The sequence below is a fragment of the Falco peregrinus genome, chromosome 21 (assembly GCF_023634155.1).
Source record: "Falco peregrinus isolate bFalPer1 chromosome 21, bFalPer1.pri, whole genome shotgun sequence".
NCBI lineage: Eukaryota > Metazoa > Chordata > Aves > Falconiformes > Falconidae > Falco > Falco peregrinus.
Genome location: NC_073742.1, coordinates 867,116 through 886,315, shown reverse-complemented (window position 1 = coordinate 886,315; position 19,200 = coordinate 867,116). Strand labels below are relative to the sequence as shown.

General features: G+C 45.8%; 1 pseudogene; it reads right to left on the bottom strand.

The window, feature by feature from the left end:
* Window positions 1–1,758: 1,758 nt before the first annotated feature.
* LOC129782954 (NADH-ubiquinone oxidoreductase chain 2-like) lies at window positions 1,759–2,480 on the bottom strand (annotated as a pseudogene).
* Window positions 2,481–19,200: the final 16,720 nt, after the last annotated feature.

Here is a 19,200-nt window from a genome sequence, read left to right as displayed (position 1 = left end):
TCCACCGACACCTCATTGGCAAGTGTGAAGAGGAAGATGAAGCCCAAGGCTCACAGTATCGGTGGATCTCATTTGATGGTGCCTCCGTGTGGTGTGGCTAGTCAGCTGAATACCTGAATGCCGGATGGGATGGCGATGATTATAGTGGCGGAGATGAAGTATGCTCGGCTGTCTACGTCTATTCCTACAGTGAATATGTGGTGGGCTCATACGACAAAGCCCAGGAATCCAATCGATAGTATAGCTCAGACTATTCCTATGTAGCCGAATGGTTCTTTTTTGCCTGCGTAATACGTTACAACATGTGAGATGATTCCAAAGCCGGGAAGGATTAAGATGTAAACTTCCTGGTGGCCAAAGAATCAGAACAGGTGCTGGTAGAGAATGGGGTCTCCCCCTCCAGCGGGGTCAAAGAATGTAGTGTTTAGGTTTCGGTCGGTCAGTAGTATGGTGATGCCGGCGGCCAGGACTGGAAGTGAGGGCAATAGGAGTACGGATCATACGAATAGGGGAGTTGGATATTGCGATAAGGCAGGGGGGGTTATGTTAATGGCTGTTGTGTTAAAGTTGATGGCCCCTAAGATGGAAGACACACCTGCGAGGTGTAGGGAGAAGATGGCTAGGTCTACTGAGGCGCCAGCATGGGCTAGGTTGCCTGCTAGGGGCGGGTATATGGTTCATCCTGTTCCGACTCCAGCTTCTACTGTGGAGGACGCTAGGAGCAGTAGGAAGGACGGAGGAAGTAGTTCAGAAACTGATGTTGTTTATGCGGGGGAATGCTATGTCTGGGGCTCCAATTATAAGGGGGACTAGTCAGTTTCCAAACCCTTCGATTATAATGGCTATAACTGTGAAGAAGATTCTTACGAAGGCATGGGCGGTGATGATGACATTGTAGATTTGGTCGTCTCCTAGGAGAGTTCCTGGTTGGCCAAGTTCTGCTCAAATAAGGAGGCTGAGGGCGGTACTCGGCTATGCCTGCCCATGCTCCGAAGAGTAGCTATAGGGTGCCGATGTCATTGTGGTTTGTTGAAACTAGTCATCGGTTGATGAAGGTCACGGGTCAGATGGCTGAGTGTTTAGGCGTTAGGCTGTAGTCCTTTTTACAGAGGTTGAATTCCCCTTCTTATCGACTCTGTGGTGAAGTTCATGTTGAGTTGCAAACTCATTGATGTACGCTGAGAGTGTGCCGGAGTCTGGTAGACAGAAGCTTGTTGGTTTGAGCGTCTAGCTGTTAATTAGAAGTTTATGGGATCGAGGCCCATCTGTCTAGGCTTATCGTGGAGGCCCTAGCTGCATTAGAGTATCTGCGTTGCATTTAGATGGTGCAGGTTTAGTGTCCTGCGGGCCTTAGTGGTGTGGGCAGAAACTAAGAGGATTTAACTCTTAGTTAAGGCTTTGAAGGCCTTCGGTTTGGTAGGCAGGGGATCCTAAGTTTCTTAGGTAACGGTCAGGATTGCGGGAGAAGGGGGGAGAAGGAGGACTGACAGAGAAATTAAGGTAGCAATTGGTGTGCCTGTGGATTTGTTATTGTATCATTGTTTTATGAAGCTTGTAGTGTTTGGTGGGAGTGTGATTGTGGAGCAATATGCAAGGCGTAGGTAGAAAAATAAACCTAGTAGGGAGAGTATTGAAATAATTATGGCTGCGGTTGATATCTCTTGCTTAGTTAGTTCCTGGATAATGAGTCATTTTGGTAAAAAGCCAGTGAGTGGGGGCAGGCCGGCTAGGGATAGTAGTGCTAGCGTCAAGGATGCGTTTAGTGATGGTATTTTTGTTCAGGAGGTTATTATTGTGGATAGTTTTGAGGAGTTGGTTGTGTTGAGGGCTAAGAAAATGGAGGCGGTTCTTAAGGAGTATAGGTAGAAGGTTATTAATGTTAGCTTGGGGTTGTATATGAGGATGATGGTTATTCAGCCTAGGTGGGCGATCGATGAGAAAGCTAGGACTTTTCGGATTTGTGTTTGGTTGAGTCCTGTTCGCCCTCCGATGGCTGCGGATGCAATGGCCACGGTTGTCAGTAGGAGTGGGTTCAGTGAGGGGGCAGTTAAGAAAAGAAGAGTGAGTGGGGGGAGTTTTATTCATGTAGAGACGAGTAGGGCAGTGGTTATAGGTGAGCCTCGTATGACCTCTGGACATCAGAAGTGAAAGGGTACTAGGCCTAGTTTTATTGCGACTGCTGTAGTTAGTAGTAGGGAGGCTGTTGGGTGGCTTAGTCGCGGAATGTCTCATTGTCCGGTGAACTGTGCGTTGATTGTGCTTGAGAAGAGGATTAATGCGGAGGCGGTTGCTTGGACGAGAAAGTATTTGATCGCAGCTTCCATAGCACGAGGGTGGTGTGATTTTGAAAGGAAGGGGATAATGGCAAGGGTGTTGATTTCTAGGCCAGGCCAGGCTAGCAGTCAGTGGTTGCTTGAAATTGTGATGGTTGTTCCTAGTAGAAGGCTTAAGGAGAACGTTAGTTTTGTGACGGGGCTCATTTAGTAGAGGAAGAGGTTAAACCATCATTTTCGGGGTATGGGCCCGATAGCTTTTGTTTAGCTGACCCTACTGGGAAGTAATATAAGGGGAGTATGGAGCGCTTTGATCTCTTCTGTGCAGGTTCAATTCCTGTCTTCCTAAGGTTTTCAACGGAGACAATGGGATTCGGACATAGAGACGGTCTCCGGTTCACCTCAAACAGGAGAACTGAATGCAGTTGTTTGTGTTTTCCGAGAATGGAATGTACCGCTCCACCTTGTTACTGATTCTGCTTATGTTGCAGGTATTGTTCCACGAGCTGAAGCTTCTGTGCTGCGGAGTGTTTCGCATTCACAACCCTTTACCCTGTTACAGGAACTTATTTTCCTTTTGGACTCTCGATCTGCGCCTTATTTTGTTATGCATATTAGGTCTCATACCTCGCTACCTGGTTTTCCTGCAGAAGGCAATCGACGAGCTGACCTATTGCCGTGACCAGTTCAAGTACTGCCAGACCGTATGGCTCAAGCTAAGCGAAGTCACTCTTTTTTTCCATCGAAACGCTGGAGCTCTTAAGCGACAGTTTGGCCTTGCTGCTCAACAAGCATCAAGTATTATTGCTGTCTGTCCCGATTGTCAAAAACATTCTTTCCCATCAGTTGCTGCAGGAGTTAACCCTAGAGGATTACAAAGCCTACCGTTAGGGCAAACAGATGTCACGCATGATTCTGAATTTGGTAGCCTTAAATATATCCACTCTTCCATTGATACATTTTCAGGTGCCTTGGTTGCCTCGTGTCACACAGGAGAAAAGGCACGAGCTGTTCGTAGACATTTAATGCGTGCTTTTGCTGCTTTAGGTATCCCCTTAAGCTGGACCGTTATCTGTCGTTATCTTTACGTTTCAACAACTGTAAAAACCTCTTTTGCCCTATGGGGTAGAACTCATATTACCGGCATTGCTCATTCCCCCACCGGTCGATCTCTCATTGAAGGGTCTCATCGGTCTCTGAAACGTTTATGACAACAACAAAAAGGGGGAATGGGCATGGCTATTCCCGAGGAACGGTTACAGAAAGCGTTGTATGTTTTTAATTTTTTGAATTGTTCTTGAATAGATAACGGCCCACCGATAGGTCGACGTTTCACTGCAGCTACCTCCGTCGAGGCACGGGTTAAAGCCCCGGTATCGGTCCGAGATGCAGAAACAGGTAAAATTATGGGACCATATCCTCTTGTTACACGGGGAAAAGGTTATGCTTGTGTCTCTACAGAAAAAGGACCTAGATGGATCCCAGCGAAGAATGTCAGACCTTTCCGTGAACCTTTACCGCAGGCAACTGATACCGACACCGACGCTACAGAATGAAATAAAAACTGTGTGAGGATGACTGTTTTGCATTAATGTTAGCTACCCAAAATCAGGACATAGGATATAGATTTCGCTTTTTACAGCGCCTAGAACGAGCACTATCACCCTGGATCAAGCCACTGAACAGAGGTAATACTCTCGGACCAAGCGGGGGAACGGGACGACTCATTGTCCATGGAACGATGATTCCATTGACACTGATAAGGGGAAGGGAGGATTCATAATGAGAGAACAACTAGGTATTATGAAGGAGAACAGGAGCTGGGGGAAGAAGGGGCAACAGAGCAGAGGTGATGAGGTGTTTGTCACATCCATAGGATGTCTTGGCATGCTTAATCGAACTTGCAGGAGACAAACTGTGTGGCCAGGTGGATGACGCCCCTTGGTTATGAACCTCATCCATAGCATCCTTGAAAAGTCAGCATTAATTTCTTTGGTGCGGGGAAGGAAGGATACTCTTGGTTATAGCTGGAGAGGCATAGAAGTCAGTCTTTTCAATGTTTCATGAGCACAATGCTCTCTTCTCAAAGCAGAGGAATGCTTGTGCTCTGCTGAAGAGCAGCATTGCTTGTAGCTGACCGCTGGTGAGTCAGTGCCAATACTGGCAGTAGGCAGTTACTTAGGGCACGAGACAGAAGCGGTGGCCTGTCCTACCTGGCCCTATATATTATAATATAAAATAATGTACATACATACATATATAGATAGATATAAAAAATATAATTCTTTTTAGATCCACGGGACGGATTACGCAATAACCAAGGCTGACCACCAATTCCACCGACACCTCATTGGCAAGAAAGCAGCTAAACGGTAAGTGGAGTGCCTTTCTAGTCCTTCCCATGCTCACACTCTTCGTGTTTAGTAGATGGTATCAGGGGCTCTGTAGCTCACCCCGTGTGCTGTCTCCATCACATTTCCTCTGCTTTTCTGGAGTGGTGGTGGTACAAGGAGAGAAATGGGCCGTCAGGCCTTGCGATGGCTTTAACGGGTGAAAGTACCTTGGGAGCCTGAACAGTAGTGGAATTACTTTGATGTGTCCTGGAGGAATTTTTTTTTTTTTTTTTTCCACACGTTGCTCTGTGCGAATGACATTTTAGCAGCCAGTTGTGGGTGGTGGAAATGTGCTTGGTGAGCTTCTCCCTGTAGAGGAATGAAGGCGGTGGGTTGATTAGCATTGATAACACGCAGCTGTGGCCTTGCCTCAGAGGCAGTGGGTTGATTGACATGGACGATGTGCAGGTGTAGCTGGTTCCCGCTAAGGGGTTAAATAGCCCTGTGGCTTGTGGGAGAGGGTGTCAGCTGGAGGAGGAGCAGTGTGGTCTGGCCTCTGGAGGAAGGTGCTACAGCACCGGCAGTAGAATATGGCCAACGCTAAAGCCTTGTTGCGGTCTGCTAGTTTGATAGCACTGCAACGTGTCCCCAGCCAAGAGTTTGGGGTAGAAAGGAACGATTATCCTCTGCTCTAAATGTGATACTGTTTGGGGAATGTGAGAAACTATGGACTAGGGTATTGTTTATTAAGATTTATGTTAAGCCCAATGTAAAGGTCAGACAGTGTGAGAAACTATGGACTAGGGTATTGTTTATAAAGATTTATCTTAGGCCCAATGTAAAGGTCAGACAGCAAAAGATATAAACAGCCACAAGATACCGCTTGTGCAAGATAAGATAACCACCAGATGTCCAGGAACCGACAGAAACAGGACAAACTACCCCATATAAGGACATATGAGTGAGGGGTCAACTATGGGACAAAGGAGGAAGACTTCTTACTTCGGCCTCAACGACCACCAGAAGGCAGAAAACGACCCCCTAACAACAACTGAAGCATGCGCAGAGTACCTCCACTACCTCATGAACACGGGAGTAAAGATGTATAAAAAGGGACTGTTTGAACTGCTCAGGACGGCAGTTGGCGGAGCGCAGACTCCCCTGTCGTCCAGCGCTGGTTTTGCTCATATTCTACTTGCTGTAATTAATAAAATTTTAATTGGATTATGATCCGTTGTGGTCTCAATTTATAACAATTTCTGGTGCTGTGACTCTGATAAGGAACGGTGGGCTTTGGTCCTCCGGGGAGGCGCCCCGCGACATTTCGCGGCCCCGCGACCAACAGCTTACTCCAACCTTACCGACGAACCTAAATTCTAGAATAATGAGCAAAGGAGAAACCGGTAAAATCCCATAAAAATTCTGTGCACGGGAGTCCGGACGAAGACGCAGGACGCGTAAGTATATTGCGAATTTGTTCGCGGGTTTGCCGTTCGGGCGGGATTGGGTTTCCTGGGATATAACGAGTGAGAGGTTCGATATACTGAACCAAGCGAGTGCGGACTCTTAAGTACTGCGTTTCCCATCTCCCGCGAGGGACTGGGCCAGGAACAAGGGGAGCGAGTGAGTGTATGTTTGTGGATATTCCAGAAGATGGGGGCGAAGGGCAGCAAGCCTTCGACTCCCATGGGAAGGGTACCCACTGTACCTAAGAATACCCCTCTGGCATATATCTTAGACAATTGGAGATATTTCCTTGGAACCCTAGGGAAAGATAAGCAGAAGATGATAGAATATTGTACTAAGATATGGGGAGGGAAGAAGATTTCTAAAAATGTCTTTTGGCCAGTCTATGGGTCAGAAGAAGATTGGGTAAGACAGCAATTAAACCTCTGGGTTAATAATAAAAACCCCCTTAACCCGGAGGAGAGTCGATATGCGGAAGTGTGGCTAGAAAGACCGGGAGCTAGACTTTACCCACTGAATGAAATGAAAACTAAACAAAAGAAAAAGCAGGAAGAGTTGGACGAAACCCTTCTAACCCCCCCTCCTTACATTCCTCCTCCTGCTCCCGCAGAGGTCCCCAGAGCGCCCACTCCCCCACCAGAGTCGGAACAAGGGTCTCCCCCTCTTCCTAGACGCATAACTAGAAGTCAGAAAGGGGCAGCTCAAATGTACCCCCTAAGGGAAATACCCATGGGGGGACCTCAACCTGTGATCGGATATATTTCCGTACCCCTAAACTCGGCTGACCTACGAGATTTTAAAAGAACCGAGATGGGAAACTTAATTGAAGACCCACTCGGAGTGGCAGAAAGATTAAATCCATTTTTGGGACCAAACCTTTATACTTGGGATGAGATGCAATCTATCCTTGGTCAATTATTTACTACCGAGGAAAGAGATATGATTAGACGAGCAGGAATGAGACTGTGGGATGCTCAGCATGCCCAGGGACCCCAAGCAGATATGAAATGGCCACTCCAAAGACCTAATTGGGATAATCAGGATCCAGTGCATAGAACTCATATGCAGGACCTGAGAACTATAGTAATCCAGGGGATTAGGGAAGCAGTACCCCGTGGCCAGAATATCAATAAAGCATTTAATGAAATGCAAAAGAAAGATGAAAGCCCTACTGAGTGGCTGGAACGACTGAGGAAAGCCCTTCAGCTGTACTCTGGGGTAAATCCAGACGACCCTTTAGGGCAAGCGCTCCTCAAAACTCAGTCTGTGGCAAAATCACGGGAAGATATCAGAAAGAAGATTGAAAAGTTAGAAGACTGGCAGAATAGAGGGTTGGATGAATTATTGAGGGAAGCTCAGAAAGTCTACGTAAGGCGGGAAGAAGAGAGCAGCAAGCGACAAGTAAAAATGATGGTAGCAGCAGTCAGAGAGGATCGCAAAGGGCAAACTGGTGAACACAGATCTGCTGGAATGAAACAAGGGAACGTAGTAGTAAAGAAGGAACAGAGATGTTGTTTTTACTGTGGAAAAAGGGGACATATAAAACAGAATTGCAGAGAAAGGATCAGGGATGAGGAAATATTGAAAACGGAATAGGAGAGTCAGGGGCTCTATATCTTAGGGGACCGGAGTCATCATGAGCCCTTGATAAAATTAAAAATAGGTCCCCATAAACAAGAGTTCACCTTTTTAGTAGACACTGGGGCTGAGAAATCAACTATTAAGCAAATACCTGAGGGATGTAAAGTTTCCCCTGAAAAAGTACAAGTAATTGGGGCAAAAGGAGAACCCTTTAAAGTAAGCAAAATCAAAAATGTGGTATTCGAAACTGAAAATAAATTTGGAATGGGTGAACTCTTGCTCGTCCCTGAAGCAGAATTTAATCTGTTAGGACGAGATTTAATTGTTGAATTGCAATTAGAAATTAAAGTGAAAAATCAAGAGCTAACAGTGTCTGCTTATCCTTTGACCGTGGATGATCAAAAACAAATTAACCCTGATGTCTGGTACTCTCCAGACACAATTAGTAGACTGGAAATCCCACCGATTAAAATTCAAATTTCCGAACCCCACATACCTGTGAGGGTAAGGCAATATCCCATATCCCTAGAAGGACGGAGGGGATTAAAACCAGAAATCGATCGATTGTTAGCACAAGGAATCTTAGAGCCTTGTATGTCACCCTTTAACACCCCCATTCTGCCTGTGAAGAAACCAAATGGGAAATATCAGCTCGTACATGATCTAAGGGAAATAAACAAAAGAACTATCGCCCGGTTCCCTGTAGTAGCAAATCCATACACACTGCTAAGCAAGCTAGGACCCCATAACTCCTGGTATAGTGTGGCTGATTTAAAGGATGCCTTTTGGGCCTGTCCACTGGCAGAAGAATGCCGTGATTATTTTGCCTTTGAATGGGAAGACATAGAGACAGGCCGTAAACAGCAATTGAGATGGACCGTGCTTCCTCAAGGGTTCACTGAGTCCCCTAATCTGTTTGGACAGGCCCTGGAAGAGCTCTTAAAAGAATACCAGGTACAAACGGGAAACGTGCTGTTACAGTATGTAGATGATCTGCTCATAGCAGGAAATAATAAGGAGGATGTAAGAAAAGAAAGCATTCGGCTCCTAAACTTTCTTGCACAAAAGGGACTACGGGTATCACAAGAAAAGTTACAATTTGTGGAGGAAAAAGTGAAATATTTGGGGCGTTATTTGTTTAACGGCAAGAAGATATTGGATCCAGAGCGCATTAAAGGAATTCTGGAATTACCTATGCCTGTCACTAAGAGGCAAATTCGGCAGGCATTAGGGCTATTTGGGTATTGTAGGCAATGGATAGAGAACTACAGCTTTAAAGTTAAATTCTTATATGAACAACTGTCTAAAGACAAAATGCCCAAGTGGACCCCTCAGGATCAAGAGCAGTTTGCCAGTCTCAAAAGGGAGCTAAGCCAAGCACCGGTTTTAAGCCTACCAGATTTAAAGCGGCCATTCCATTTATTTGTTAACATATATGAAGGAACGGCATTCGGAGTATTAACTCAGGAATGGGCCGGACAAAAGAAACCGGTGGCATACTTATCAAAGCTGTTGGACCCTGTGAGCAGGGGTTGGCCGAGTTGTTTACAAATCATTGTTGCTGCTGCCTTATTACTTGAGGAAACGAATCGCATTACCTTTAATGGAGAAGTTGTCTTATATGCGCCTCATAATATCAGGGGAGTGTTACAACAAAAAGCAGAAAAATGGCTTACAGATAGCCGATTATTAAAGTATGAGGGAATACTTATAGAATCCCCTAAACTATCTTTGAAAACTATTGGAGCAGTTAACCCCGCTGAATTTTTGTACCCAGGAGAAGGTAATGAACTATTGCACAATTGTTTTCAAGCAATTGAACAGCAGACACGCATTAGGCCAGACTTAGAAGAAGAAGAACTACAATGCGGAGAAGTATTATTTACAGATGGGTCATCACGAATAGTGGAAGGTAAACGATTGTCCGGATATGCCATCGTTAAGTTGGAAAAAAGAGAATTTAAGACAATAGAATCAGGCCCCCTGAGTGCCAGCTGGTCGGCTCAAGCCTGTGAGCTGTATGCATTGTGGAAAGCATTAGTGTCACTGAAGGGAAAGGATGGAACTATATATACAGACTCACGCTATGCGTTCGGAGTAGTGCACACTTTGGGGAAAATATGGGAAGACAGAGGATTTGTTAACTCACAGGGAAAAGAACTGATACACCCGGAATTAATTCGGCGAGTTCTGGGGGCATTAAAAATGCCGAATAAAATAGCAGTTGTACATATAAAGGGACACCAGCGAGGTACAAGTTACCAAGTTAGGGGAAATAATGCAGCTGATACAGAAGCAAAACGAGTGGCAGGCAATTATAGTACGATTTTAACTATACAACAAATACCTGTTAGTAAAAATTTGAGTTTTGAGTCTGCAGAAAAGGAAAAACTAGAACAAATGGGAGCTAAGGAACAGGATGGTAAGTACATATTGCCAGATGGGAGAGAAGTTTTGCCGAAGGGCATAGCACTTGAAATATTTTCAAAAATACATAGTAAAACACACTGGGGAACCCAGGCGTTAGTTGATCATTTCAATCAACAGTTTGCCTGTATAGGCGTATATAACATAGCAAAGACAGTCACGGCAGCCTGCGAGACCTGTCAAAAGGTTAATCGAAACAACATGAGACAAAAGCCTCTTGGAGGACGTTCCCCAGCATACAGACCTTTCTCACACATACAAGTGGATTTTACTGAACTACCCAGGGTAGGGCGTTAGAAATATTTATTAGTAATGGTGGATCATTTAACACATTATGTTGAGGCTTTTCCTACCTCCAAGGCAACTGCTAACCAAGTTACTAAAGTGTTACTTGAACACATTATACCTCGATATGGAGTACCTGAAGTAATCGACTCGGACAGAGGAACACACTTTGTGTCAAAAATTGTTAGAGATCTAACAGAAAGCTTGGGTATTAAGTGGGAATACCATACGCCATGGCATCCACAAAGTTCGGGAAAAGTTGAAAGGATGAATGGAGAAATCAAAACTATTTTGACTAAATTAATGATAGAAACCAAATTATCATGGATTAAGTGCCTACCCATGGCGCTATTAATTCTCAGAACCAGACCCCGAGCAGATGTAGGAATATCAGCGTTTGAAATGGTGTCTGGAATGTCCTATAGAATTGAAAGTCCACAAACAAATGTTTTAATTCGAGACCGTGTGATTAATGAATACGTTTCACGATTAGCAGAACATCGTAACAAGCTTTGGGAACATGGACTGATTGTACAACGACCACCGTTGGACTTAAAAATTCATACTCTTAAACCTGGGGACCGGGTATTGGTTAAAACGTGGAAAGAAGAAACCCTAAAACCCAATTGGGAGGGACCTTATCTTGTTCTGCTTACAACAGAAACGGCTGTCCGGACTGCTGAGCGTGGATGGACTCATGCTAGTCGCATTAAAGGCCCAGTGACGAGACCCCACTGGAAAGTAATCAGTACTCCAGGTGACACCAAGATAACCCTGAAAAGATAACGTAATGATAGAGACTTTATTTGATTATTTTGCCGCATTACCTTTTGGTATAAAGTGTGTATTGTTGTTTATATTTGCTATAATTGTTTCTTTTTTTATCTATTATATATGGAAGCGTACAAAGTGTGTTGAAGGAAATTGCTAAACTTATGCAACCACACAATATCAAGTATAAGAAGATATGCTGATGCAAATAATGTATGCACTCTAGATATATGAATTAGATGTAATAATTTGAACTGCAATTGTTATCCATTTGCTTGTTTCAGGTGTAAGGTATGCCAGAATAAATGGTGGACACACTGTGAATATGGATACCCTCCAATAGGAGTTTGCACACAGTGTTGGAAAATTCAAAGAACTCTTACGGAGTGGAAATTAAAACAATTAGAGTCTAAACAAGAAATTATTCGAGAATCCCATGAGTGGTGGGAAATTTTTGCCAAAGGAATAAACCCTCAATATTATTGTTACCACTCCACCGAACCAGTCCCCTTTGTAGCTGAAATCTTGGCTATAAAGTGCAGGAGGGAAGTACTAACCGTGTCTTGCTTGGCCCCATTAATTAAAGCTGCGAAGTAGGAAGCCTATGTAAACAGGCAAAAAGCCCGCAACAGCTATTCTCCTGAAGAATTCCCTTGCTGCCGAGAAGATGGTACACCCCGTGGCTCGAAGCAACCGAGTCGACGGGCGAGGCAGAGGAGAAACAAACCGTGGAGAAAAGAGCCAGAAAAATGGGATGCAAAAGCAGCCATGGCCGAACTTCCCCAGGACTGGTAAGAATATACTTAAATTAACAAAATTAACAAACACCCTTTTTCCTGGTATACCATTAATTGTGCTATTGATAATAACCCAAGCAAAAGGGGGAAACCCACATGAACCATTTAAGTGGGAACTAATATCTTGGGAAGGAACGAAAACAATAGCCACTTTTAGCAACCCAGGGCCACCTGAATTTGTAGTGAAACTTTGTAATTTAGTACCAATACCTTGTGAAAAAGGACCTCCATTTTATTTATGCCCGGCCTCTGGACAGCCTTACTGTAATTATCCCGGACACTATTATTGTGGTTATTGGGGATGTGAGACAATAGCCTCGGGCTGGACAGTAAAGGCTCCTGATAAATATATAAAAGCAACCTGGACTCCGAACGGATGTGTACCTGAACAAACGGGTGTAGATCTTACAGGTCTGCGCGACGTGGATTATGTAGCTCCACGTAACAAAAAAGTCTGTACCCACATCAAATTTCAAGTATTGCATCCCCTAGAAGACGAACATGTTAGTAGGACGAACATGGGGAATACGTGTCTATGCAGGAATTCCTAAAGATTGGGGAGGGCACTTTCTCATAAGAAAAATTAAAATACCATATGATTCACTCCCTGTTGGGCCGAATAAAGTATTGAATTCACCCACTTTCCCTAAGAAAAAGATTGTCCCCACAAGTGTTACAACCACTCGTCCAAACTCCCTATCAGTAACAGATAAAACAACTAATGACACGGTGACTGAGTTCTCTTTAGTTAGGGATTCAGGAGTGTCAGAGTCTAAAGACCCCTTATGGGATTTAATGCAAGCCTCTTATCATACCCTTAATGAAAGCAAACCAAATTTAACTAAGGAATGCTGGTTATGTTACAATGTTAGACCACCATATTTTGAGGCAATCGGAATACCAGATAGGATTCAATGGTCTAGTGGTTCAAACCCACAAGAATGCCCGTGGGATGACCAGAGGAACCATACGCAAGGAATTACTATTCAATTGGTAACAGGTCAAGGAAAATGTATAGGTACAGTGCCCGAACAATATCAGCCCTTGTGTAATCAAACAATCACTAAAGCTAACATAAAGAAACACAAGAATCAAAATGACAAATGGGCTATCCCGACACCAGGAGCTAAATGGGTTTGTTCAGGCTTCGGAGTAACGCCTTGCCTATCCCTAAACGTGTTTAATCAATCTCAGTTTTGCGTACAGGTGATTATTGTTCCTCGTCTGATCTATCACACCTCTGAGGAGGTGTTACGCCACTTTGAAGGAGACCTGAATAGGCAAAAACGAGAGCCAATTACAGTGGTAACCCTAGCTACACTGCTGATAGCGGGCGGAGTTGGAGCAGGTACAGGCATAGCCTCCCTAGTAAAAGGTCAGGAATTACAAAGTTTGCAGATGGCTGTAGATGAGGATTTAACAAGAATAGAACAATCTATTAAAAATTTAGCCACTTCAGTGAAGTCTTTATCAGAAGTAGTGCTGCAAAATAGAAGAGGATTAGATCTATTGTTCTTAAAAGAAGGAGGGTTATGTGTAGCTCTCAAAGAGGAACGTTGTTCTTTTGCTGACCATACGGGAGTAGTCCTGGATGCCATGTCTGAACTCCGGAAAAGGTTGGAACAACGTAAAAAGAGTCTTGAGGCGGGCAGGTCATGGTATGAAAACTGGTTTAATATCTCACCTTGGCTAACCACTTTGTTGTCTGCTTTAGCAGGACCACTTATTATGTTGATTCTAGGACTGATATTTGGGCCTTGTATATTACGCTATATTTTACATTTTATTAAAGAACGGTTTGACATAGCTCAATTGCTTATTTTAACTACGAGGGCTGGGGCAAAGTATAAGAGTGTATCGATTAATGAGGATGAAGATTGTTGCGAATGCATTATGCCACATGAGAACTATGCCTATTGTAATTGTGAGGTATTACCTTGTGAGTGTTATGATAAATGTTGGGATTGTGGAAAAAGGTTTGTTCGCAGTGCCGAGAATGAAAGTAGAGTCTAATAAACAATAATAGGATAAAAAGAAAAAGGGGGGATTGTGAGAAACTATGGACTAGGGTATTGTTTATTAAGATTTATGTTAAGCCCAATGTAAAGGTCAGACAGTGTGAGAAACTATGGACTAGGGTATTGTTTATAAAGATTTATGTTAGGCCCAATGTAAAGGACAGACAGCAAAAGATATAAACAGCCACAAGGTACCGCTTGTGCAAGATAAGATAACCACCAGATGTCCAGGAACCGACAGAAACAGGACAAACTACCCCATATAAGGACATATGAGTGAGGGGTCAACTATGGGACAAAGGAGGAAGACTTCTTACTTCGGCCTCAACGACCACCAGAAGGCAGAAAACGACCCCCTAACAACAACTGAAGCATGCGCAGAGTACCTCCACTACCTCATGAACACGGGAGTAAAGATGTATAAAAAGGGACTGTTTGAACTGCTCAGGACGGCAGTTGGCGGAGCGCAGACTCCCCTGTCGTCCAGCGCTGGTTTTGCTCATATTCTACTTGCTATAATTAATAAAATTTTAATTGGATTATGATCCGTTGTGGTCTCAATTTATAACAGGGAAGAAACACGCCTCGCTCTGACAAGGGAACAATGGGCTCTGTAGATGCCACGGTATTTACTTGGACAGGCTCTCGTGTGGCACAGGTCTGCTCTCGCTGAACTCCAGGGGGAAGAGGCAAAATCCCCTGGCTCAACCCTACCCCACTGAGTCCTTCCCAGAGGCGGCTTTACTTCTTCATCAGCCTCTGAGCAGTGATAATCAAGGTGCCTTGCTTCCAGGTCTTTGCCTAGCAGACGGCGTCACCACAGTCCTTGCCTCGAAGTGAACAGGATGGAGGATCTGTACAAGGTGTCTGTGCGCATTCCCCCGGACAACGAGAAGAGCAACCCGATCAGAATTGAAGGAGACCCAAAGGGGGTCCCAGAGGCCAAGAAAGAGCTGCTGGAATTCGCTTCCCGTATGGTGAGTGGGTAGGATGTGATGTTTGGGAGACTGCAGGGTTTGGGCTCTCGTGTTCCCTTGTAACCTTCTGGTGCGAGTGTGTGCCCCTTGCCCACGGAGCACTTGGATCTCAGGACAAGTGCAAGTTCCTCTTCACAAATGTCTTCCCCTGTTCCCTCGGGTAGCCCTTCTCTGTCAACGCAGAGTGAATTTGGTCTGGAGAAAAGAGGGACAGTGCTGGCAAGTAAACCGTCGGGCAGCAAACCGCTAAGTCAAAGTAGATGGCTCTCCGGCTGAACACTCAGTGTGCCCTCTGCTCCCGTCAGGAAAATGAACACGCTGCGGACCTAATCGTTGAGCAGAAATTCCACCGGACCATCACTGGGCAGAAGGCTGAGCGGGTCTGGGAAATCCGGGAGCAATTCCCAGAGGTAAGGCTTTGTAGGAGAGGAGGAATCCAGAGGGGTTATTTCCTACATGGGTAGTAGGCCTGTCGTCACAGAAGTCGTAACTTTAGTGGCTCTGTAGCGCAAGTGTCTGAGAAGATAGTTCTTTTAGCCAGAGGCCGCTAACACGGTTCCCCGTTTCTGAATGGGAAAAGGGCATGTGTAGGGTCCCCACAACCTTTGCATGTGTCTGACACAAGGGTTCTTGCTTTTGCTTGAGCTAACTATAAATGACCGCTCCTGCAGGTTATCATCAACTTCCCAGACCCTGCACACAAGAGTGACATCGTCCAACTCCGAGGTCCCAAAAACGAGGGGGAGAAGTGCACCGAGTACATGCAAAAGACGGTGGCAGACCTGGTAAGGAGGTCTTCTGCCTGCACTTCCCTCCTACGTGCCTGGATAACCCTGGGGCAAAGCAGAGCTCTACTGGCTTGGGTAGAGCTAAAACACCTCAAGAGGAGGGAGCTGTCGATGCTGTTTTGGCTGAATGGAGGCAGGGGGTAGTACCTGTTATGGGAAGGCTATAGGGGAACGTCCTTGCCTTTGTTTAGTCTTACAAGTCCCTCGTATAGAGAACTTCCTTGGGTCTAAGCCTCTTTTCAAAAGCTCGTTTATCAGAGTTCCTGAAGTCGGGCCTCCCTTGCCACGACAGTGTAATCTTCAGTTCTCCCTTCCTTTCTCCCTTAGGTTGAAAACAGCTTTTCTATTTCTGTCCCCATCTGCAAACAGTTCCACAAGAACATCGTAGGGAAAGGAGGTGCCAACATCAAGAAGGTGAGATATTGCTCCTAACTCAAGTGCTCGTGATGATCACTGCCTGCAGCAAAATCCCACTGGATGCTCTCTCCTGCCCATTGGTGGTGTCCAATATAGCCTGCGAGGGTTTTTCTTCTGACATGGGACGCTTCTGAGATGATTTTTTTTTTTTTTTCCTTTGTGGCAGATCCGTAAAGAAAGCAACACCAAAATTGATCTCCCAGCAAAGAACAGCAACTCGGAGACAATTGTTATCACAGGCAAGAGGGCAAACTGTGAGGCTGCTCGCCACAGGATAACATCACTTTGGAAGGACCTACAGAAGATGTGCATGTGGCTCAGGAACCGATTGAAGCCATGCTCAAGGAACTGGTGAGCTGGAGTTACTAGTTCCAGTAAGAAACTGGGGGAAGAAGGGGCAACAGAGCAGAAGTGATGAGGTGTTTGTCACATCCATAGGATGTCTTGGCATGCTTAATCGAACTTGCAGGAGACAAATTGTGTAGCCAGGTGGATGACGCCCCTTGGTTATGAACCTCATCCATAGCATCCTTGAAAAGTCAGCATTAATTTTTTTGGTGCGGAGAAGGAAGGATTCTCTTGGTTATAGCTGGAGAGGCATAGAAGTCAGTCTTTTCAATGTTTCATGAGCACAATGCTCTCTTCTCAAAGCAGAGGAATGCTTGTGCTCTGCTGAAGAGCAGAAGTGCTTGTAGCTGACCGCTGGTGAGTCAGTGCCAATACTGGCAGTAGGCAGTTACTTAGGGCACGAGACAGAAGCGGTGGCCTGTCCTACCTGGCCCTAGATATTATAATATAAAATAATGTACATACATACATATATAGATAGATATAAAAAATATAATTCTTTTTAGATCCACGGGACGGATTACGCAATAACCAAGGCTGACCACCAATTCCACCGACACCTCATTGGCAAGAAAGCAGCTAAACGGTAAGTGGAGTGCCTTTCTAGTCCTTCCCATGCTCACACTCTTCGTGTTTAGTAGATGGTATCAGGGGCTCTGTAGCTCACCCCGTGTGCTGTCTCCATCACATTTCCTCTGCTTTTCTGGAGTGGTGGTGGTACAAGGAGAGAAATGGGCCGTCAGGCCTTGCGATGGCTTTAACGGGTGAAAGTACCTTGGGAGCCTGAACAGTAGTGGAATTACTTTGATGTGTCCTGGAGGAATTTATTTTTTTTTTTTTTTTCCACACGTTGCTCTGTGCGAATGACATTTTAGCAGCCAGTTGTGGGTGGTGGAAATGTGCTTGGTGAGCTTCTCCCTGTAGAGGAATGAAGGCGGTGGGTTGATTAGCATTGATAACACGCAGCTGTGGCCTTGCCTCAGAGGCAGTGGGTTGATTGACATGGACGATGTGCAGGTGTAGCTGGTTCCCGCTAAGGGGTTAAATAGCCCTGTGGCTTGTGGGAGAGGGTGTCAGCTGGAGGAGGAGCAGTGTGGTCTGGCCTCTGGAGGAAGGTGCTACAGCACCGGCAGTAGAATATGGCCAACGCTAAAGCCTTGTTGCGGTCTGCTAGTTTGATAGCACTGCAACGTGTCCCCAGCCAAGAGTTTGGGGTAGAAAGGAACGATTATCCTCTGCTCTAAATGTGATACTGTTTGGGGAAGAAACACGCCTCGCTCTGACAAGGGAACAATGGGCTCTGTAGATGCCACGGTATTTACTTGGACAGGCTCTCGTGTGGCACAGGTCTGCTCTCGCTGAACTCCAGGGGGAAGAGGCAATTTCCCCTGGCTCAACCCTACCCCACTGAGCCCTTCCCAGAGGCGGCTTTACTTCTTCAACAGCCTCTGAGCAGTGATAATCAAGGTGCCTTGCTTCCAGGTCTTTGCCTAGCAGACGGCGTCACCACAGTCCTTGCCTCGAAGTGAACAGGATGGAGGATCTGTACAAGGTGTCTGTGCGCATTCCCCCGGACAACGAGAAGAGCAACCCGATCAGAATTGAAGGAGACCCACAGGGGGTCCCACAGGCCAAGAAAGAGCTGCTGGAACTCGCTTCCCGTATGGTGAGTGGGTAGGACGTGATGTTTGGGAGACTGCAGGGTTTGGGCTCTCGTGTTCCCTTGTAACCTTCTGGTGCGAGTGTGTGCCCCTTGCCCACGGAGCACTTGGATCTCATGACAAGTGCAAGTTCCTCTTCACAAATGTCTTCCCCTGTTCCCTCGGGTAGCCCTTCTCTGTCAACGCAGAGTGAATTTGGTCTGGAGAAAAGAGGGACAGTGCTGGCAAGTAAACCGTCGGGCAGCAAACCGCTAAGTCAAAGTAGATGGCTCTCCGGCTGAACACTCAGTGTGCCCTCTGTTCCCGTCAGGAAAATGAACACGCTGCGGACCTAATCGTTGAGCAGAAATTCCACCGGACCATCATTGGGCAGAAGGCTGAGCGGATCTGGGAAATCCGGGAGCAATTCCCAGAGGTAAGGCTTGGTAGGAGAGGAGGAATCCAGAGGGGTTATTTCCTACATGGGTAGTAGGCCTGTCGTCACAGAAGTCGTAACTTTAGTGGCTCTGTAGCGCAAGTGTCTGAGAAGATAGTTCTTTTAGCCAGAGGCCGCTAACACGGTTCCCCTTTTCTGAATGGGAAAAGGGCATGTGTAGGATCCCCCCAACCTTTGCATGTGTCTGACACAAGGGTTCTTGCTTTTGCTTGAGCTAACTATAAATGACCGCTCCTGCAGGTTATCATCAACTTCCCAGACCCTGCACACAAGAGTGACATCGTCCAACTCCGAGGTCCCAAAAACGAGGTGGAGAAGTGCACCGAGTACATGCAAAAGACGGTGGCAGACCTGGTAAGGAGGTCTCTGCCTGCACTTCCCTCCTACGTGCCTGGATAACCCTGGGGCAAAGCAGAGCTCTACTGGCTTGGGTAGAGCTAAAACACCTCAAGAGGAGGGAGCTGTCGACGCTCTTTTGGCTGAATGGAGGCAGGGGGTAGTACCTGTTATGGGAAGGCTATAGGGGAACGTCCTTGCCTTTGTTTAGTCTTACAAGTCCCTCGTATAGAGAACTTCCTTGGGTCTAAGCCTCTTTTCAAAAGCTCGTTTATCAGAGTTCCT